The sequence below is a fragment of the Leuresthes tenuis genome, unplaced genomic scaffold (assembly GCF_036924035.1).
Source record: "Leuresthes tenuis unplaced genomic scaffold, fLeuTen1.0.hap1 SCAF_68, whole genome shotgun sequence".
NCBI lineage: Eukaryota > Metazoa > Chordata > Actinopteri > Atheriniformes > Atherinopsidae > Leuresthes > Leuresthes tenuis.
This window is the reverse complement of record NW_027325422.1, coordinates 222216-237551: the sequence shown is the minus strand read 5'-3', so window position 1 is coordinate 237551 and position 15336 is coordinate 222216. Positions and strand designations below refer to the sequence as shown.

The 15336-nt window shown below is 42.5% G+C and overlaps 1 pseudogene; it reads right to left on the bottom strand.

Moving 5' to 3' along the window:
- Window positions 1–10186: 10186 nt before the first annotated feature.
- Window positions 10187–10363, bottom strand: LOC140285976 (U2 spliceosomal RNA; annotated as a pseudogene).
- Between the last annotated feature and the right edge of the window lie 4973 nt (window positions 10364–15336).

Sequence of the window (15336 nt, the reverse complement as noted above, 5' to 3'; positions counted from 1 at the left end):
CGGGAGGAGAGGTCTTCGGATGAGTGGTTGAGAATTTCCAACCATAATCTATAAAATGCGGTGAAAAAAAAGGTGTGATAGAAACCTAAAAGGTGGAGCGGAAGTGTTCGGCTGCAAGAAGGTGTGAATGTCCGTCTATAGTTGGTGAAAAGCAGGAAAAGCAAGGTCTGAATGCCCAATCTTACATCATCAAAAGCGAGATCAGAGGTGTTTGGCTGCAAGAAAACGGGTAAGGTGTGAATGACCGACTAAATATCAACAAAAGTGGGGGCGGAGGTCTTCGGATGCAAGTGGGTGTGAATATCCCACCATACAAGTATGGTGGAGAGGAAGCTGTGAATGTCCGACCATGGTTTGTAAAACGCGGGTAAGACAAGGTGCGAATGTCCGACAATGTATGATCAAAAGAGGGAGCGGAGGTGTTCGGCTGCAAGGTCTGAATTTGCTGTGAATGTCCAACCATAATTTGTAAACACCGTTGAAGAAAAGCCTCGAAAGCCCGACTATACACCATCAAAAGCGGGAGCAGAGGTGTTCAGCTGCAAGAAGGTCTGAATGTCCACCAATAATTACTGAAAAATGGGTAAGAAGAGGTGTGAATGCCCAACTATACATCATCACAAGCAGAAGTGGATGTGTTCGGCCACAAGAAGGTTTGAATGTCCGACCATAGTTTGTAAAAGGCGGGTAAGAAAAGGTTTGAATGCCCGAACATACACAATCAAAAGAGGGAGCGGAGGTGTTTCGCTGCAAGAAGGTGTGAATGTCCGAGCATAGTTGGTAAAAAGCGGGTAAGAAAAGGTTAAAATACCCGACTCTACACAATCAATAGCGGGAGCGGAGTTGTTCGGCTAAAAGAAGGTGTGAAAGTCCGACCATGGTTTGTAAAAAGCGGGTAAGAAAAGGTTCGAATGCAAAAATATACACCATCAAAAGCGGAAGCCGAGGTGTTCGGCTGCAAGTAGGTCTGAATGTCCACCCATAATTAATGAAAAGCGGGCAACAAGTAGGTTCGAATGCCCAACCATACATCAACAAAAGCAGGAGTGGATGTGTTTGGCTACAAGAAGGTTTGAATGTCCAACCATAGTTTGTAAAAAGCGGGTAAGAAAAGGTGCGAATGCCCGAAAATACACCATCAAAAGAGGGAGCGGAGGTGTTCCGCTGTAAGATGGTGCGAATGTCCGACCATAGTTGGTAAAAAGCGGGTAAGAAAAGGTTCGAATGCCCGAATATATACCATCATAAGCGGAAGCGGAGGTGTTCGGCTGCAAGAAGGTGTGATCGTCCGACCAAAGTTTGTAAAAAGCAGTTAAGAAAAGGTTTGAATATCCAACCAAACATAATCAAAAGTGGGAGCAGAGCTGTTCGACTGCAAGTAGGTGTGAATTTCCACCCATAATTCCTGAAAAATGGGTAAGAAAAGGTGCGAATGCCCAACCATACATCATCAAAAGAAGAAGTGGATGTCTTCTGCTACAAGAAGGTTTGAATGTCCGACCATAGCTTGTAAAAAGTGGGTAAGAAAAAGTTCGAATGCTCGAACATACACCATCAAATTTGGGAGCGGAGGTGTTCCGCTGTAAGACGGTGTGAATGTCCGACCATAATTGGTAAAAAGCGGGTAAGAAAAGGTTAAAATACCCGACTGTACACAATCAATAGCGGGAGCGGAGTTGTTCGGCTACAAGAAGGTGTGAAAGTCCGACCATGGTTTGTAAAACGCGGGTAAGACAAGGTGCGAATGCCCGACAATGTATGATCAAAAGAGGGAGCGGAGGTGTTCGGCTGCAAGGTCTGAATTTCCAACCATAATTTGTAAACACCGTTGAAGAAAAGCCTCGAAAGCCCGACTATACACCATCAAAAGCGGGAGCAGAGGTGTTCAGCTGCAAGAAGGTCTGAATGTCCACCAATAATTACTGAGAAATGGGTAAGAAAAGGTGTGAATGCCCAACTATACATCATCACAAGCAGAAGTGGATGTGTTCGGCCACAAGAAGGTTTGAATGTCCGACCATAGTTTGTAAAAGGCGGGTAAGAAAAGGTTTGAATGCCCGAACATACACAATCAAAAGAGGGAGCGGAGGTGTTTCGCTGCAAGAAGGTGTGAATGTCCGAGCATAGTTTGTAAAAAGTGGGTAAGAAAAGGTTCGAATGCCAGAACATACACCATCAAAAGAGGGAGCGGAGGTTTTCCGCTGTAAGAAGGTGTGAATGTCCGACCATAGTTGGTAAAAAGCGGGTAAGAAAAGGTTAAAATACCCGACTCTACACAATCAATAGCGGGAGCGGAGTTGTTCGGCTAAAAGAAGGTGTGAAAGTCCGACCATGGTTTGTAAAAAGCGGGTAAGAAAAGGTTCGAATGCAAAAATACACACCATCAAAAGCGGAAGCCGAGGTGTTCGGCTGCAAGTAGGTGTGAATGTCCACCCATAATTAATGAAAAGCGGGCAACAAGTAGGTTCGAATGCCCAACCATACATCAACAAAAGCAGGAGTGGATGTGTTTGGCTACAAGAAGGTTTGAATGTCCGAGCATAGTTTGTAAAAAGCGGGTAAGAAAAGGTGCGAATGCCCGACAATGTATGATCAAAAGAGGGAGTGGAGGTTTTCGGCTACAAGAAGGTTTGAATGTCCAACCATAGTTTGTAAAAAGCGGGTAAGAAAAGGTGCGAATGCCCGAAAATACACCATCAAAAGAGGGAGCGGAGGTGTTCCGCTGTAAGATGGTGCGAATGTCCGACCATAGTTGGTAAAAAGCGGGTAAGAAAAGGTTCGAATGCCCGAATATATACCATCATAAGCGGAAGCGGAGGTGTTCGGCTGCAAGAAGGTGTGAACGTCCGACCAAAGTTTGTAAAAAGCAGTTAAGAAAAGGTTCGAATATCCAACCAAACATAATCAAAAGTGGGAGCAGAGCTGTTCGACTGCAAGTAGGTGTGAATTTCCACCCATAATTCCTGAAAAATGGGTAAGAAAAGGTGCGAATGCCCAACCATACATCATCAAAAGAAGAAGTGGATGTGTTCTGCTACAAGAAGGTTTGAATGTCCAACCATAGCTTGTAAAAAGTGGGTAAGAAAAAGTTCGAATGCTCGAACATACACCATCCAATTTGGGAGCGGAGGTGTTCCGCTGTAAGACGGTGTGAATGTCCGACCATAATTGGTAAAAAGCGGGTAAGAAAAGGTTAAAATACCCGACTGTACACAATCAATAGCGGGAGCGGAGTTGTTCGGCTACAAGAAGGTGTGAAAGTCCGACCATGGTTTGTAAAACGCGAGTAAGACAAGGTGCGAATGCCCGACAATGTATGATCAAAAGAGGGAGCGGAGGTTTTCGGCTGCAAGGTCTGAATTTCCAACCATAATTTGTAAACACCGTTGAAGAAAAGCCTCGAAAGCCCGACTATACACCATCAAAAGCGGGAGCAGAGGTGTTCAGCTTCAAGAAGGTCTGAATGTCCACCAATAATTACTGAGAAATGGGTAAGAAAAGGTGTGAATGCCCAACTATACATCATCACAAGCAGAAGTGGATGTGTTCGGCCACAAGAAGGTTTGAATGTCCGACCATAGTTTGTAAAAGGCGGGTAAGAAAAGGTTTGAATGCCCGAACATACACAATCAAAAGAGGGAGCGGAGGTGTTTCGCTGCAAGAAGGTGTGAATGTCCGAGCATAGTTTGTAAAAAGTGGGTAAGAAAAGGTTCGAATGCCAGAACATACACCATGAAAAGAGGGAGCGGAGGTGTTCCGCTGTAAGAAGGTGTGAATGTCCGACCATAGTTGGTAAAAAGCGGGTAAGAAAAGGTTAAAATACCCGACTCTACACAATCAATAGCGGGAGCGGAGTTGTTCGGCTAAAAGAAGGTGTGAAAGTCCGACCATGGTTTGTAAAAAGCGGGTAAGAAAAGGTTCGAATGCAAAAATACACACCATCAAAAGCGGAAGCCGAGGTGTTCGGCTGCAAGTAGGTGTGAATGTCCACCCATAATTAATGAAAAGCGGGCAACAAGTAGGTTCGAATGCCCAACCATACATCAACAAAAGCAGGAGTGGATGTGTTTGGCTACAAGAAGGTTTGAATGTCCGAGCATAGTTTGTAAAAAGCGGGTAAGAAAAGGTGCGAATGCCCGACAATGTATGATCAAAAGAGGGAGTGGAGGTTTTCGGCTACAAGAAGGTTTGAATGTCCAACCATAGTTTGTAAAAAGCGGGTAAGAAAAGGTGCGAATGCCCGAAAATACACCATCAAAAGAGGGAGCGGAGGTGTTCCGCTGTAAGATGGTGCGAATGTCCGACCATAGTTGGTAAAAAGCGGGTAAGAAAAGGTTCGAATGCCCGAATATATACCATCATAAGCGGAAGCGGAGGTGTTCGGCTGCAAGAAGGTGTGAACGTCCGACCAAAGTTTGTAAAAAGCAGTTAAGAAAAGGTTCGAATATCCAACCAAACATAATCAAAAGTGGGAGCAGAGCTGTTCGACTGCAAGTAGGTGTGAATTTCCACCCATAATTCCTGAAAAATGGGTAAGAAAAGGTGCGAATGCCCAACCATACATCATCAAAAGAAGAAGTGGATGTGTTCTGCTACAAGAAGGTTTGAATGTCCGACCATAGCTTGTAAAAAGTGGGTAAGAAAAAGTTCGAATGCTCGAACATACACCATCAAATTTGGGAGCGGAGGTGTTCCGCTGTAAGACGGTGTGAATGTCCGACCATAATTGGTAAAAAGCGGGTAAGAAAAGGTTAAAATACCCGACTGTACACAATCAATAGCGGGAGCGGAGTTGTTCGGCTACAAGAAGGTGTGAAAGTCCGACCATGGTTTGTAAAACGCGGGTAAGACAAGGTGCGAATGCCCGACAATGTATGATCAAAAGAGGGAGCGGAGGTGTTCGGCTGCAAGGTCTGAATTTCCAACCATAATTTGTAAACACCGTTGAAGAAAAGCCTCGAAAGCCCGACTATACACCATCAAAAGCGGGAGCAGAGGTGTTCAGCTGCAAGAAGGTCTGAATGTCCACCAATAATTACTGAGAAATGGGTAAGAAAAGGTGTGAATGCCCAACTATACATCATCACAAGCAGAAGTGGATGGGTGTTCAGCCATAAGAAGGTGTGAATGTCCGACCGTAGTTGGTAAAAAGCGGGTAAGAAAAGGTTAAAATGGCCGTCTGTACACAATCAATAGCGGGAGCGAATGTGTTCGGCTACAAGAAGGTGTGAAAGTCCGACCATGTTTTGTAAATAGCGGGTAAGAAAAGGTGCGAATGCCCGACAATGTATGATCAAAAGAGGGAGCGGAGGTTTTCGGCTAAAAGAAGGTCTGAATGTCCAACCATAATTTGTAAAAACCGGGGAAGAAAAGGCTCGAAAGCCCGACTATACACCATCAAAAGCGGGAGCAGAGGGGTTCAGCTGCAAGAAGGTCTGAATGTCCATCAATAATTGCTAGAAAACATGAAAGAAAATTTTCGAATATCAAACCGCACATGATCATAAGTGGGAGCGGAGGTGTTTAGCTGCAAGAAGGTGTGAATGTCCACCCATAATTCCTCAAAAATGGGTAAAAAAAAAGGTGCGAATGCCCAACCATACATCATCAAAAGCAGGACTGGATGTGTTCGGCTACAAGGTTTGAATGTCCGAGCATAGTTTGTTAAAAGCGGGTAAGAAAAGGTTCGAATGCCCGAACATACACCATCAAAAGAGGGAGCGGAGGTGTTCAGCCATAAGAAGGTGTGAATGTCCGACCGTAGTTGGTAAAAAGCGGGTAAGAAAAGGTTAAAATGGCCGTCTGTACACAATCAATAGCGGGAAGGGATGTGTTCGGCTACAAGAAGGTGTGAAAGTCCGACCATGTTTTGTAAAAAGCGGTTAAGAAAAGGTGTGAATGCCCGACAATGTATGATCAAAAGAGGGAGCGGAGGTTTTCGGCTGCAAGAAGGCCTGAATGTCCAACCATAATTTGTAAAAACCGGGGAAGAAAAGGCTCGGAAGCCCGACTATACACCATCAAAAGCGGGAGCAGAGGTGTTCAGCTGCAAGAAGGTCTCAATTACCAAATACCAAAGAACAACACTAAACCTTTAGGAATCCGAGAATAAGCTTCTTTTCACCAGTTCTACAAAATTTTGGATTTTGATATAAAATGAATTCCTTCACTCAAACCAAGTTAAAACTGCTTTGTCCTTCATATTTATCCATGTCTGAATCGGTTTCAACAAAATAGAAAGTATTACTTTGCAGTATACCAAAGAACAACACTAAACCTTTAGGAATCCGAGAATAAACTTATTTCCACGAGTTCTACACAATTTCGGATTTTGATAGAAAATGAATTCCTTCACTCAAACCAAGTGAAAACTGCTTTCTCATATTTTTCAGCAAGTATGGTCGGACATTCACACCTACTCACAGCCGAACACCTCCGCTCCCGCATTTGATGGTGTATAGTCGGGCATTCTCACCATTTCTCATCAGGTTTTTGCAAATTATGATCTGACATTCACACCTGCTTTTGATGTTGTATGGTTGGGCATTCGCACCTTTTTTTTACCCATTTTTCAGGAATTATGGGTGGACATTCACACCATCTTGCAGCTAAACACCTCCTCTCCCGCATATGATCATGTGCGGTTTGATATTCGAAAATTTTCTTTCATGTTTTCTAGCAATTATTGATGGACATTGAGACCTTCTTGCAGCTGAACACCTCCGCTCCCGCTTTTGATGATGTATAGTCGGGCTTTCGAGCCTTTTTTTCCCCGGTTTTTACAAATTATGGTTGGACATTCAGACCTTCTTGCAGCCGAAAACCTCCGCTCCCTCTTTTGATCATACATTGTCGGGCATTCGCACCTTTTCTTAACCACTTTTTACAAAACATGGTTGGACTTTCACACTTTCTTGTAGCCGAACACATCCCTTCCAGCTATTGATTGTGTACAGTCGGGTATTTTAACCTTTTCTTACCCGCTTTTTACCAACTACGGTCGGACATTCACACCTTCTTATGGCGGAACACCTCCGCTCCCTCTTTTGATGGTGTAGGTTCGGGCATTCGAACCTTTTCTTACCCGCTTTTTACAAACTATGCTCGGACATTCAAACCTTCTTGTAGCCGAACACATCCAGTCCTGCTTTTGATGATGTATGGTTGGGCATTCGCACCTTTTTTTTTACCCATTTTTGAGGAATTATGGGTGGACATTCACACCTTCTTGCAGCTGAACACCTCCTCTCCCACTTATGATCATGTGCGCTTTTGATGGTGTATAGTCGGGCTTCCGAGCCTTTTCTTCCCCGGTTTTTACAAATTATGGTTGGACATTTAGACCTTCTTGCAGCCGAAAACCTCCGTTCCCTCTTTTGATCATACATTGTCCGGCATTCGCAACTTTTCTTACCCGCTTTTTACAAACCATGGTCGGACTTTCACACCTTTTAGTAGCCAAACAACTCCGCTCCCGCTATTGATTGTGTACAGTCGGGTATTTTAACCTTTTCTTACCCGCTTTTTACCAATTATGGTGGGACATTCACACCTTCTTACAGCGGAACACCTCCGCTCCCTGTTTTGATCAGTTATGGTCTGGCAATACTACCTTTTCTTACCCGTTTTTGAGTTATTATGGCTGGACATTCACAGCTTCTTGCAGCCGAACACCTCTTCTCCCGCTTTTGATGATGACTGGTCCGGCATTCTTACCTTTTCTAACACATTTTTCAGCAATTATTGTTGGTCATTCACACCTTTCTCATCAGCTTTTTACAAATTATGATCTGACATTCACACCTACTTGCAGCCGAACAACTCCGCTCCCGCTATTGATTGTGTAGAGTTGGGTATTTTAGCCTTTTCTTACCCGCTTTTTACCAACTATGGTCGGACATTCACACCTTCTTACAGCGGAACACCTCCGCTCCCTCTTTTGATGGTGTATATTTTGGCATTCGAACCTTTTCTTACCCGCTTTTTACAAACCATGGTCGGACTTTCATACCTTCTTTTAGCCGAACAACTCCGCTCCCGCTATTGATTGTGTAGAGTTGGGTATTTTAGCCTTTTCTTACCCGCTTTTTACCAACTATGGTCGGACATTCACACCTTCTTACAGCGGAACACCTCCGCTCCCTCTTTTGATGGTGTATGTTCTGGCATTCGAACCTTTTCTTACCCACTTTTTACAAACTATGCTCGGACATTCACACCTTCTTGCAGTGAAACACCTCCGCTCCCTCTTTTGATGGTGTATGTTCGGGCATTTGCACCTTTACTTACCCGCTTTTTACAAACTATGGTCGTACATTCAAACCTTGTAGCCGAAAACCTCCACTCCCTCTTTTGATCATACTTTGTCGGGCATTCGCACCTTTTCTTACCCGCTTTTTACAAACTATGCTCGGACATTCAAACCTTCTTGTATCCAAACACATCCACTCCTGCTTTTGTTGATGTATGGTTGGGCATTCGAACCTACTTGTTGCCCGCTTTTCATTAATTATGGGTGGACATTCACACCTTGTCACAGCCAAACACCTCCGCTCCCTCTTTTGATCATGTATGGTTGGACATTCGCACCTTTTCTCACCCGCTTTTTGCAAACTATGGTCGGCCATTCACAGCTTCCTCTCCACCATACTTGTATGGTGGGATATTCACACCCACTTGCATCCGAAGATCTCCGCCCCCACTTTTGTTGATATTTAGTCGGTCATTCACACCTTACCTGTTTTCTTGCCGCCAAACACCTCTGATCTCGCTTTTGATGATGTAAGATTGGGCATTCAGACCTTACTTTTCCTGCTTTTCACCAACTATAGATGGACATTCACACCTTCTTGCAGCCGAACACTTCCGCTCCACCTTTTAGGTTTCTATCACACCTTTTTTTTCACCGCATTTTATAGATTATGGTTGGAAATTCTCAACCACTCATCCAAAGACCTCTCCTCCCGCTTTTGTTAATATATTTGAACTTTAGTCAGACATTCACACCTACTTGTAGCCGAACACCACCTCTCTAGCTTTTGATGAGGTATGGTCCGGGATTCTTACCGTTTCTAACACATTTTTCAGCAATTATGGTAGGATATTCACAGCTTCTTGCAGCTGAACACCTCCTCTCCCACTTATGATCATGTGCGGATTGATTTTCGAAAATTTTCTTTCATGTTTTCTAGCAATTAATTATGGACATTTAGACCTTCTTGCAGCTGAACACCTCCGCTCCCGCTTTTGATCATACATTGTCAGGCATTCGCACCTTGTCTTACCCGCTTTTTACAAACTTTAGTCGAACATTCACACCTTTTTGCAGCCGAACACAGTTTTTTGCAGCCGAATTTGGGCATTCACACCTTTTCATACCCACTTTTTACCAACTATGGTCGGACATTCACACCGTCTTACAGCGGAACACCTCCGCTCCCTCTTTTGATGGTGTATGCTCGGACATTCAAACCTTCTTGTAGCCGAACACATCCACTCCTGCTTTTGATGATGTATGGTATGGCATTCGAACCTACTTGTTGCCCGCTTTTCATTAATTATGGGTGGACATTCACACCTTGTCGCAGCCAAACACCCTGTTTCGATCATGTATGGTTGGACATTCGCACCTTTTCTCACCCGCTTTTTGCAAACTATGGTCGGCCATTCACAGCTTCCTCTCCACCATACTTGTATGGTGGGATATTCACACCCACTTGCATCCGAAGACCGCCGCCCCCACTTTTGTTGATATTTAGTCGGTCATTCGCACCTTACCCGCTTTTGGCAAACTATGGCCTTCTTGCAGCCAAAAACCTCTGATCTCGCTTTTGATGATGTAAGGTTGGGCATTCAGACCTTGCTTCACCTGCTTTTCACCAAATATAGTCGGACATTCACACCTTCTTGCAGCCGAACACTTCCGCTCCACCTTTTAGTTTTCTATGGGGCATTCACACCTTTATTTTCACCGCATTTTATAAAAACACAACAGGAACACCGTATTGAGGCTTTGTTCTGACCGCTCATTCGGTGTCGCGTTTCTTTCAAGCATTTCTCCTGGTTAGCCCGCACTCGGCTCGCTCCCAGAGCCGTGTTAAAGTCTACTTCGCATTCACTCTCTTTTCTCAGCAGACTAAAAGAAACTTCCATCCTGCACCGCTGTTAGCTTTTTCACAAGAGCAGAGGAGAGCGCACCGTTCCCAGCGGCACTGCAGTACCGGGTCGATGCTTGGAGTGAACGGAGCAAGCTCCTTTTTCAACTCCTATTGATAAAAATCCATTTAATATGTAGTCCTTGCATAGACATATCACATATTAAACTGATAAGTACAGATGGATTATGTGCAATTAGTAAAGAGAGTAGAGGACGATCTCTCTCGTTGGAAGTCCTTACCTATATCACTTATGGGGAGAGTTACAACCATTAAAATGATGATACTACCAAAAGTTAACTATTTGTTCTCAATGATCCCCATAAAACCATCTGCTACTTGGTTTAAGTCACTAGATTCATGCATCTCCAAATTTCTGTGGAAAAACAAACCACCACGTATTAGTTTAAAAACCCTACAGAAGACCAAGGACAGTGGTGGATTAGATTTACCTCATTTTCAGCACTATTCCTTAGCCAATAGGTTACAATATATATCAAAATGGTTTAAACCTTGTTGTTGTCACAGTTCCCAGAGACGTTGTAATCGTTGAGGATTCTATATTCAACCCCTCATTAGAGGCACGTGTTGCAGATTGATGACACTGAATCTTCTTCTCTGTTCATTGCTGGCATCATTCCCAGCATCGTAAGTGTTCGTGGCATTGTTAGCCTCTTCTTCTGGATCTTGATATCGAGCATCCTTTTGTATTTCTGGTTTGTAAGTCCTCTCTCTTCGTTCACCGGAGTCTTCGTCTCTTTGTCCTTGAGTTTGGTGATTTTTTCTTCTTTTGATGCCTTGACACAGTGTGACAGGTGATACCACATGGGAGATCCTTTAACTTGGACTGCTGTCCCTGTGCTGCGAAATGGCTGTGCTGCTCAAATGGTCTCTCCTTCATCATATACACAGTTATTTATACATCACCTTCCACCATGAAGCGTTGTCCCTTTTTGTTTCTCTCTTTGTTCTTAAAATGCTGTTATAAATGTCTAAACCAATCCATTAAACTAGATCATTTTGGCAGTAAAGCGATCTACAATGTGCTTGGTCGCAAAGCTGCTCATCTGTGGTAAACAGCTCTTCAGAAAGGCATTCTTCAATTGATTTCACTCATTTTATGTAATAATTTTGTGATTTCCTAGAAAACTACACTTCTTCTCCCATCTGTCTGAGTATTTAATATTGTCTGGGTCCCGTTAAAACATGTATTTTTCCCATCTAATTCCTTGTTTGCTTTAAAACAAGTATTCCCCATTTTCTATCCCTTCAGTAGCCAACCAGTTTGTATGGAGTACACTGGAGCAACTTGACTGATCAGTAAAACACTGCTTTTGTTGTCACCGCAAGGCTTCCCCCGTCGGTTGTTTCACTGAGACACTACTGAGTAACTACAACTCAACACAGTTTATACACATAACATTCATATACATACTAACAAACAAACAAACAATAATTTATCGCAATTTTCTCATCTCTGTTTGAACGTACACCCAGGTAAATATTCCTGTAGTCTTCTCATACCGACTATGGACCCATTCATTGTTTAACTTCACTGTTTTGCAAATCCTAATTGAATATTACACATTGACATTGAACTTTACTGGATAAGCAGGTCTTCATTGCATTCAGCAGCCTATATGTGAGCATTTATGTGTAAGCTGTTCTTCTTTGCATTTATCAGCAGCAAGCAATTCTTCACTGCACATGCATATGTAAATAGTAAAACAATTCCAATGTGTTAGCGAAACCTTCTATATCACAGTGGTTTCTAAGGTCTATTTTAAGTTCTTTGCCATCAGTGAGATGACATTGTTTACAAAGTGTGTCAAATTATCACTGAAGATCTTTTCAGGAATTTCAAATCTAGAAATGAGTTATTTTACGCGTGATTTTGCTACTGAGAGTGCATCTGCTTGTGCACATGGAAATATTTCAGACCATTTGGTAAAAACCTCTGTTGTCACTGAGCAGAATCGTTTCCCTTAACATTAATTTAGTTCAATAAAATCTACAAAATAATGAAATAATGAAATCCAAACAAATATGTTGAAAAAGATACACTGGCTTAGGGAATTATCTTCGTTTTGGTCTTAGATTGCCCTGTGGAATGTATTTTGCACATATTTGACCTGCTAGACAAAACTTTATTCATTTATTTATTCTAAAAAAATGTTTTTAATAATTAGTAAAACCATATGCTGTAAAAACCTGGTTCATTATTGCTTCCATCCCTCCTGTTGAGACATGACATGGTCCGTGGCTCAATACTGCAGCATATTTAAACAAATTCTTTGGCAGTATGGTTTTCCTTCCGGTCATTCATACGAGTCTATTGTAGATGGCAATTGAATAACATCTAATAATGCTAAAATATTTGTAGTTTATACATTTAGCTGTGGATGTCAACATACCTGTTTTTCCAATGCTGTGTTAACACATGTACAGTTGAGAAGGCATACTGACTGTCAGTGTAAACGTTAACAACCTTTTTGTTATTTAATTTACAAGCTTCAGTTAAAGCTTCCAATTCGACTGCTTGAACAGAGTAATTTTTTGGTAGTGGTTGTTTTAAGAAAACTTCAGTTTCTGTTACTACTGCAAATCCTGTAGCATTTGTGCCATCAGGGTTTTTTTCCTTGATCTGTTGAATAAATATAGTTATTTCTGCATTTTCATAACGTATATCAGTTAAGTCTGGCCTGGGTAAAACACTGATGGTTATTTCTGGCTTTCCATCTGTGGGGTAGGTAGCAGTGTGGATGGATTAAGTGTAGCACATCTCTCGACAACAAGGTGTGGCTGTGAAAGAAGAACTGTTATGTAGGAGAGATGTCTGGTAAAGATATTTTGTTAAGTAACCATATCACAGCCACTGCATGAGGTACCTTAAGTGTTAATGGGTGAAATAACACCATTATTGTTGATGCCTGCACTGCCAATGGCTTCTGGCCATTGATTCAAAAGTACGATCTCGTCCCTTTTTCCCCCTTTCAGTGGACACTGGCCCCTAATTACCGCAATTCAGCAGGGGGTCTTTCATTAGGAGTACTGGACTCCCCCGTGCACGGTTTCAGCTCCGACCCTGGACAGCGGAAAAAACGTTGAGATCTGGTTTGAGGACCCAATTGTTGAGAAAAGTCTCTCAATGAGACTCAGAGTTGCTGGAGTCAGTTAATGCAAAGGTTTAATCTTGCAGCAAGTTCAAGAATGTGTGTGTGTATGGGTGTATGTGTGCGAACGTGTGTGAGTTTGTGTGTGTGAGAGTTTAAAGAACCTGTTATCCACAGGCAGGCCTTAACTAGTATGGCACGGGTCCAGCCTGTCTCATCTTTTTTGGAAGGTCCAGCGCTCGGCCGTAACCCTTCTGTCTGTTTGGACTCTCACATACATTCGGTTAATCATAGAAAAACGAGAACAAAACTTTTTAGCCCCTTAAATTCATAAAACAGACATGGTGCAGTTATTTCCATTCTAGAAAATAAGAGTAATCACCACCATTCCTATAAATTCTGGATATTCTAACAATCTGAATCTTTTTTAAATGTTCGATGAAGCCCTTTGCTGTTCTGTTTAGAGACTCAGCTGATCATAAACCAAGTTTTGCTCTTGAACCAAGCTTCTAAACTCTTCACCTTTTTCATTTCTCAGTTAGTATTCACTTTAAAACTGATTAAAAGAAAAATTAAATGAATGCCTATCAACAAATGTGGGATCTAAACTCTAGTGCTTCCTCTAAAATAATTTCCTTTCTCAATTCAGAAATGTGTGTGTGTAAGTCACAACACCCGTGACACCAAAACGGCTTTCTTTTCTCTCTTTTCTCTACACTCTGCACTGTGAGCACACACAACAAATCAGAAAGGCTTTTTTTCTCTCTTTTCTACATTATGGACTGTGGGGACACAAAACCGCTCTCTCTTTTTTTTTTTTTTGATTGTGTGCCAGGGCGTTGTCTCACGTATTAGATTATGCTTAAGATACGAATGAGTTTATCAGTCACATCAGAATCCATACATACTGATCCTCCCGTAATAAAATGGTCGGATCTTATCAAACACACTTTGTTTCTTGTGACAAGTCAGCGAAACAGCGTATACACGTCAAGACACTGAATCAAGTTTGCCACAAGAACTCATAAGTTTGGCAGTATTGCTCTGCCGTCAGCAATCATACACCCATTTTATTTTCATGAGACATGTGCAGGCACCTGTTCATCTACTGTTCTATCACTATGAATTAGTTTATCTATTATCAATAAGGATACTTCTACAACTACTATCAAAGTATGTCCGGACTTCTTATGTTGTCAGTTGCTATATATCAATAAGTGGGTTGCTACTGAAAAGCATTAAGCATGTCACACAGCCCAAACATATAACATTTCAGGACACACCACACAGTTAACAACCACAGTCAAGCGTGTCAAAGCCCAAACATGTAACATTCAACAGGACACTTACACAACACATTCAAATCAAACAGTCAGACAACATACAAGAACCTATACCCCAGCCGGCATTGCTCCCTGCCTATTTTCCTACAACTCACTATGTGTGCGCACACCTTTATTCACAAACTCTTCAACTTATACTCTTTTACCGAAGCTGCTACAGCTCGATTGGCCAAATACCCTTAGATCCTATTTCGGTGAATTTGACATCTGCCTTGCATGTAACAGATTAGCGGTTTAGCAGTTTTAATTTAGTTTGAGTGAAGGAATTCATTTTATAGCAAAATCCGAAATCGTGAAGAACTCATGGAAGTAAGCTTATTCTCGGATTCCTGAATCTTTAGATTTGCTCTTTGTTTTACTGCAAAGTACAACGTTGAGCAGCACTAATGAGTTGTTTCTATTTTTGGCAGGCTTTACCTTTGCGGATGAAGCCCTTTCTGTCTGTGCAAAAGAAATCTTGTTACTGTGCAGAGTGACTTCTCTGAGTAGAGTCGCCTTACTTGTTGCGACTGTGCCAATGTTCGAAGCTGGAGTGCAAAGTTGTTGCTTGAATGGTGCTCGCTGGAGCGTGCGGTAGTGTAAAGTTATACCATTTAAAAGGGCTTAAGAGTGCTCAGTGCAGCGGGTGGGCCGAGGTGCAAAGTGACACTATGGCCATAAAAAGAACACCGCTACAAGTGCGCATTGTGCCAGGAAGGGCCCTCGGACGTGAACCAGTGGACAGTT